Source organism: Dysidea avara, chromosome 4 (genome assembly GCF_963678975.1).
Source record: "Dysidea avara chromosome 4, odDysAvar1.4, whole genome shotgun sequence".
In the NCBI taxonomy this organism is placed as follows: domain Eukaryota; kingdom Metazoa; phylum Porifera; class Demospongiae; order Dictyoceratida; family Dysideidae; genus Dysidea; species Dysidea avara.
The window spans coordinates 49250582-49258944 of NC_089275.1; the positions used below are offsets into that span (position 1 = coordinate 49250582).

At 37.5% G+C, this 8363-nt stretch overlaps 1 protein-coding gene across 1 annotated transcript in view; it reads right to left on the reverse strand.

Annotated features, from left to right (window-relative positions):
• Positions 1-2487: 2487 nt before the first annotated feature.
• Positions 2488-8363, reverse strand: part of LOC136252625 (uncharacterized) — a 60078-nt gene continuing 54202 nt past the window's right edge. Inside the window, exons 16-17 of the mRNA XM_066045140.1 lie at positions 2751-2935; positions 2488-2698 (exon numbers count right to left, since the gene is read on the reverse strand). The gene's annotated coding sequence lies outside the window, so the exon portion shown is untranslated. The remainder of the gene's footprint in view (positions 2699-2750; positions 2936-8363) is intronic.

Genomic DNA, 8363 nt, shown 5'->3' on the forward strand with positions numbered 1-8363 from the left:
AATATCAATATTGACATATTATTGTACTGCCAAGTACCATAGCATGAGGCATTTTGTAGTTTTGAATTTTCTGTATATATTTGTAGTTTTGTTTGTCTGCAATGGAAGTATAAATGATATATGGTGTTGTGCAGTGGATGATGTGCTGGATGTGGCAGGGTAGTTGCTAAGATTTTTGGTCTAGTCATGGTAGCAGCCTTACCAAGACATTACCACTCGTTGATTGACCCCACAAACAAACTTGGCCCAGAGGGACCAGCCCACTTGTACTTGTCAGCTACTATGATGGGGAAGTGCAAAATGTATGTACTTAAACATGTTTTCCAGTGTTACCATTGGCTTGTGGGATCCAAGAAGCCTCGTTGTATATAATAGGTTAAGGAACTATAGATATATATCCCATTGCACCATAGTCAATTTACCTGGTCCATACACACAATTTACATTACATTCAAAACAATCATTGTATACAGTATAATACATGCAGGCATACCACGCTACCAGGGGTCATAATTCTTTTCAACTATACTAGCCTTTGCTAGGTACCAGTGAAAATTTTGACATTAAAATTTACATTGCAGGTCACTAAAATTTATTCGTGATCGTAAAAATGTAGTCATTCAATTTACCATAACTTTCTCACATCATTTTTTGTGCTCTAGCTACAGCATCTAACTAACTATTATGTGTGTCTACAAATTTGAAATGTATTCTGTTCACTGTACCATGATAATGCTTTTGACAGATCATTCTGAAAACAATAGAGCCTTTTGAATTTTTGAGCACACAGATTGTATTGCTGGCCACAGTTGCATTTTGGTAGAATTTTAGAATAACATGTTTCAGATTTGAGGTCTGACTTGTAACAATAGACCCCTTGAAATTCGACTTCAAAGTTAAAACCATACCACAGATAAAGGCTGATGATGACAGCTGTCTTCACCACGTGCACTGAGTTACCGTCAAATTGTTATCTGCAATGTGGAGGCATGCTTCAGATAGAGCATGCTCCACATGCGTACCAAGTGTGTGCTTTGCATAACATTTAAATTTGTCCTGGTAGCACCTCTTGTGAACTCCTAGTGGTCATGAGCTTGCAAGTATATCACTACACATCTTGTGTTAAGTCTCAATGCACACAGCTAATAAGATAGTCCATTATCCCTACCATGTAGTGTTGATTGTACATGTAATAGGAGAATAGAAGCAGCTAGGGTAGTTAAGAAGAGATATGGATTACTTGTTATATCAGCCTGTATGTGTTACCAAAATATAAACACACTACATGAATACACAAATTGCTGCATTAACAGACTAGCACACTGGATAGGTTTTTGTAGTTGCATACAATCACTGGACTAGACTACTGGACTCTATTTTTTTTGTTTTTTAGCACATATTTGGGCAACTAGTTGTAGCTATTGCTACATTGAATTAAAATATGCAGGTGAACCTGTCTACTTGGTACTGTCTGTTCATCTTAGGATTGTGTGTAATTCTCTCTCTTGACATAATCTCTATTATATGACTACCACTAGTACTCATCATATCGATACGGGGGGAGGGGTCAAAGGGGGCTCTTGACCTCCCCTCCAAAAAATTTTTAGTATGCCAAGATCAAGATACTCTAATAAAGCAGTCACAGTATTAGAGCAGTGTGTAGCAAGCTATGTAAGGATTTTGATGTACTTCCAATCAGCTATAAATGCGTAGTAGGCGAGGTGGGCAGCTATTGTCTGTGACCTTTTTTTGGGTCTCATCTTACCAAACCAGACAATGTAGTGCCTCAGATCATTTTGATCCCCTTATCCATAAGTCTGGATACGCCCTGTCATGAAGTACATACAAGCCACACAGTGCATGTTGTAGTAACCATGTAAATACAAGTTATAGTCATTGAGTTTGCTAAATTAAGTGGTAACTTGTTATTCCATAGCTGATACAAGGGTTCTTACACGACAGCAATAACAAACGAAATCATGTGAATAAGATTTCAACCAATCAAATTGATTCATTTTAAACTTCTAACTATAATTACTGCATGTGACCTCCAAATTACATTTAATGACACACAATAACTATTAGAACATTTGTACATAGCTGGGCAAAGTTAACAAGTCTGGCCTGATCACACCTTTCTTTTGTATGTGCGTGGGTTTCTTTATGTGTGGGGGAGTGGTCTATCTACATGAGACTCTGATAATGGCTAAGGCTACATACAGGCTTAAGTAAGACATCACTTTAGCCTGACATGTGCCTTTTGGCATACTGCAGTACATACAATGCATACTTCATGGACTTACCTGTGTCTTCCTTTCTTTGTGCCCCATTTATCTTTGCTGACAGCACAAGGTGTAGCACCCCATGATGGCTTCCCTATACATTGACTGCAGAGGTATGTCCTTCTTGTGGTGTCCTTCATTTCATTTGTAATGTTGTGTACTAGGCTGAAATGAAGCAAGCGTATAAGTCACGGCTTGTCTCACAAATTTAAATTTTAATAATTTATAAATATACATATTATTAAGGTTTCACTGTAGTTACTGGACTGTCATGATGGTTGACAACTCACTCTGTGGTGGAGGGATGTTTCCATTAGGAAAGACAAACTGTCTGGAATGTACACAAGGTGTGGATGGTACATGGTCAACACTGAATAATGTCTTGAACAAGTCATCCACAACATCTGTAGCACTTTCTACAAGTGGACAAAACAGTAACAACACAACACACACATCACGCAAGTTCACCTTAGTATACAATATTCTGGGGAAGAACACTTCTGTGACTAGTTTCTTGCTCAGTAATGGTGACATGACAGGATCATCCACATCAACATGTTTGAAGAGGTGCCAGTACTTCTGTCCCTCTTCATTACCACGAGGTTTGATCTGAGTATTTGGTGTTGTCACCAATGTGGCTGGGAATTCAGTAACTAACAGAGAAGAAACAAAATAACATCAGTGACAATTAACTGTAGTCATGGACAAGTGTCCTGATTATCAAGGTGTCCTTATTAGTGAGGTGTCCTTATTTCAGGGGTCTAAATGTGTGTACACTAATACAAATGGGACCATCGACAAGTCTCCTAATTCTTAAGGTATCCTAATTACTAGCGTTATTATAAGATTACAACAGATTACCCACCACTGAACATGTACTAGTACTAGTATTTCCCTCGATTATCCGACCCCACTGGGACCAAGACATGTTCAGATAATCAAAGCCCATTCATTTATATACAGGCCCTGTTCAAATGTTCTAACAGAAATACATCATACTCTAATAGAGCAGTCATTTTTACGGCTCGAATAACCAAGTGTTTGGATAATCGAGGCAGCACTGTAATTGTATTCTACAAGTAGCAAGAACATCATGAACATGCAGTGTAGTATGTGTCCAGTACAATTATCATGATAAGGGACAGATGACATTAAATGGAAAACCATTAGTAGTGGTAGACAATAGAAATCCTTTGTGTTAACTTAGCAACTAACAAAATACTCCTCGTAACTATGGAACAAGGTCAGAAGATAGTACATAGTGAACACACATCAAGTAAGACTCACCAGTCATTCAGAAAACTTGTACGCTACTGAGGAGTCTAGGGTAAGTAAAGCCTCCCCTGGGGTACCAGCCGATTATGCCGGCATAATTTAAATCATAATAAGTAACCAAAAGCATCAAGCATAGTAATAGGATGATATTTGAAATGCAATTAAAATGCACAATGCGCACGTCAGAAAAAACCTTAAAATATGAACACTTCTTACTAGCTACTGGATATCACATTTGAAAAACATGTAATATAACTAAATTAGCTGTTTCTTGGCTAGTCGTTCACTCTTTGCTAAAATCAGATAGAGATACTCTAATAGAACAGTCACTTATTCTCTAATACAGCAGTCACCATTGTAGCTATTTTAAGAAAACAATCAGTTTTCAAGCATAATAGGCTATATTTTTGAGCACTGCTCAAAAGCATAATAGATAGAAATTTGAGCATAATCGACCATGGCAGGACTAGTACATACCTGACAAAAGGCTGTATTACTGTAGCTATGTTGTATGGATCAACATCACACCTAAGTTGAGATGAATTTCTCACTTGATACACACATTATGGACAGTTGACTGAATAGATGATTGCGTGGAGGTGTTTTGATTAAGAAAACATCACTAGCTAAACACGATAAACTATGAACAGTTCACCCATCACCTTCTTAGTAACACTTTATAGTTGTCCTTAGCTACCGATTTAGTAGTATCAAGAGTTCATAATATATATACTGAGGAGAGTATCCAACTCTCATATACCCCTGTAGAAGGGCGTATCATGAAGTTATGACCATACAAACAGCCATAAAGTGCAAGAATTATGAGCACCATTACACACTTGCAACGCTCAGGATAGCCGTACTCATGAATGGTCTAGCAAGAAATGTCTACAAAGTAGTCTGAACCCATGAAGAAATGATTGTAATTCAGTGATAAACAATGAGAACTGTTGGTTGCTAGCAACGTTGTTAGGCACACGTTCAATTGATATCATGTTCAACAAATGACATCATTAATTATACAAAGAAAAATGGACAAACTCAATGTCATAACTTCACAATACACCCTTCTACAGGGTACACATTATAAACTCTTGGTACTGACAACTTCCTATAACAAGAAGAATTGTTACTGTACAACTACCCTGTAATCTTCTCAAGTAACAAAACCCCTGAAGTGCTACTAGACAAATAGTAGACAACCACCCCACCAGGATCCTAGATTGGGAAGGAAAGCCCAAACCCTCGTGATCCCTATAATACAGTATGATAGTACTGGTATGATTATAAACTCGTTATAAGAGTTGTGTAGTGAAGAAGCTGTTTTTTTACCTATGATTTTAAACTACTAATTATAAAACAGTGAATCGGTCAGGCTCATGAAACAACTAATAAATTGGACACAGTCTTAGAAAATATGGAGAACACATTAGATCAGTTTTCAGTATGGACACTACAATAAATGTTTTTAAAAATGTGGCAAAAAGCTTAAAGGTGACCACTAACACCTGTGTAAAGAAAAAAACACAGAATTGTGAAAAGTAGGGATACCACGACATAGCAATTTTTTATGTCACATGTCACAGAGGTTTATGTCACGACATGTCATATGTCACGACATGTCATATGTCACGACATGTCATATGTCATGACTATTGTGACATCTCTAGTGAAAAGGTGATGATAAAAGGTGTATTAAAAAAAGTGTAACAACTCAGGATTTGAACCCTGGCCATCATGAAAACCGTCCAACTTGGGACTCACCCTTAAACCATTGAGCTACCAAGTCATCTACGCATGACTTGGACAATTATAACACTTATGTGTAATATCTGCTAAAAAGTCAACTTTTCACCAATGCCAATATTGCAATATCAGTGCCGATACCCATACCAATATCAATATCGGTGCACATATAATCAGATATTCAAAAGTGAATAAGTTGTCACTATGGTAACATGACAACAATAATTGGAGTGGTATTTTACAGAGCAATTCAAGGCCCTTCTTTTTTTCCACAATGTGCTGTAGCTGTAATCAGTGCTAAGCCCCTAGTATGAGCAGAGTAGAGATTAGGCCACTCCAATTGGTATACTGGTTTCTGGTCCTGTTCACTATGAAAGGGGCATGCAGGCAGGTGAATTTCGTCATTATGTCATTATTAGTATTACTATTATTACACTGTTAAAATCACAATATATTAAAGCTCTACTGGATACACCCACATGACTATAATATACACTAACAGACACATTAGACACCAATCATGAAATAGAAACTAAATGACTTCTAAAAACAAAGCCAAAGAGCCATATGCTAAGGTTGTCACTTACAATTAACAACAACAACACTTAACAGAAAACAATACAACATGTGCCAATAAGCAGGACAGACATTAACTACAGCACTTTGCATGAACCTTGCAAAAATTGTTCAACTTAGACACATGTGTGTATTCATACTGCAGTGAATTGTAAACTTTGTACTGCAATGGAATGACACTCGGCTGTAAGAAGAAGTGATTCCTGTCCTTAACCATTGCTATCAGGTACCACTAGAACACTTGCAGCTACTTTTGACATTCAAAACTGATAAATTCTCCAAGCTCATGTGCTATTCAACTGGCACATTGTATACAAGGTTCATACAAACTGTTGTAGAGTATGTGCATGTGTAACAAGCAACAAAGTCATATTAATAACAATAATAACTAATTAAGTGATTATTGATATTTTGGGGACCACAAACCAGCATACCAATTGGAGTGACCTTAAGTGGAGGAGATTAGATTACTAATGATCATGAAGCAAATGCTTCACTAGAAGCTTCTTGTTGGAATATATGGCTACCTGTAAAATGACACAATAACATAGCCTATAGGTACAAAATGACAAGATTGCAGTAAATTCCCCACACCAGCCTGAGGGATATTCCATAGGTTAATCCCCCTATATTCCCCTGTTTAGCTTGTACTGGGGATTAGTTACAAATGATGTGTTCATAACCATCGTACATTTGATTTGTGTTTTTGTACAACAGTGTAATTAATACAGAAAGGTAAAAAATACATTGTTTCAATCAACCAGTTCCACCAAACACAAATTCTAATGTTGCATATAATAACATGACAACCATTACCTAGTCTGGCGCCACCTGCCCCTCACATAGAGTAAGGGTCTGGTCACTCTAGCATTTAAAATTTGTACCGCGTTACCAAAAACAGATAACACCAATCAGATAGTTGTGTTGTTGGTAATTACTGAATATTTGTGACGTTTGTTTTGGAACTACCATAGATACCGGAAGAGTTTGTCAGAAAATTTTGTACAGATGTGATATGATTGAGGCTGGTTGTAGTCACCAATAGGATGTTCTTTATAAAAGAACAAAAGATGGAGGTAGTAAAAGAGCCTTGTAGTTAGAATTGATGTAATTGTAAAGCTGCCTAATGGGTTATGTTAGTATGCCTTTCATTATAATTTGTCTCGCAAACCGCTTACTTTGTGTGGCTGTTATACGTGCCATTCTTACTGCCACTATTGTGACATCATTGTTTAATTGCATTCCATTTGTTACAACTCCGTAACGCTAGAGTGACCATACCCTTCCTCTTTATGCGAAGGGGTGGGCACTGCCAGACTAACTCACAACCTCACTATAACAACACTACCCAGTAGTATAAACACCTATAAATGGACTAGAATAATTATACTTGTCAAGTTGGTAGTCTAGTGTCACCTGACCTTAATAAGCCTGACTGACTACTAGCTACGTATATTGTAGATTATTATCAGCTGTAAAACATTGCCACTTTTTGATACTGTGTAATCATTCCATTACTTTTCAGTTTTGTACTTGTATATAGGTTTGGCAATGAAAAAATCAACCTCTATAGTTTCTCCTCCAACTCTGGATGATCAATCCTACCCAAGTCTACATCAAAGCCGTAGGGTAATAATGCGGTAATTCCCCTTGATGTTTCTGTAGCACACACTTCAATTTTCCGCGATTTTTCAGGTTTTTAAATAAAAATGGGCATGTTTAGAGCACTTCAGTATGGTGCATTACATGGTGGTCACTATACTATCAAAAACGGATGAGTATTCTTGGTGAAACATATGCGCATGCTGCGAGTTTCTAGCATAGCATGAGCAAGGGCATCAGTTTGCGTTGGCACGTAAACATTGTAAATCTCCATGCAATAAGGTCCAAAAACGTGCCTGGGAGTTAGTAAACCAACCTTGGACTTCGTCAAGTGAGTTTCAGTGGGTTGATTTATCATTGCAAACCCGTCAAGTGTCGTTTTTAGCGAAAATTGAATTACAGCAAATCACCTTTTAAGCAAGTGTATTGTGTAGAGCACCTCTGCACTCAATAACCCAAAACAGCAATGGACAACATTCTAGATGTTCCTGCCCATTTTTATGGAAATGAGCCGAAATCCGTTAAAATTTATGACACGGCTATATCCCAAACGGAAGGCATTTGGTCACTACCGAACCCACCATTTAAAACTTGACATTGGTAGGCTCCATCCCCTGAGTTACAAGTTAATCTAAAGAGGGTCGATTTTTTCATTGCCAATCCTATTGTATATGTGATGTGCTTTCCAGAGTTTTGTATGTGTTCTGTGTTTTTGCATCCTGTTGCAACATTTATGTACTTAATTGTGTGTGATCTGTGTGTATTTGGGGAAGCACCGATGTGCAGGCCTAGCCTTTTGGTGCCACCCCTGCCAATTTGAAATCATATACAGTAAAACTAACAGACTTACTTCATCATTGAGCTGTTCACATCTCACTGCAT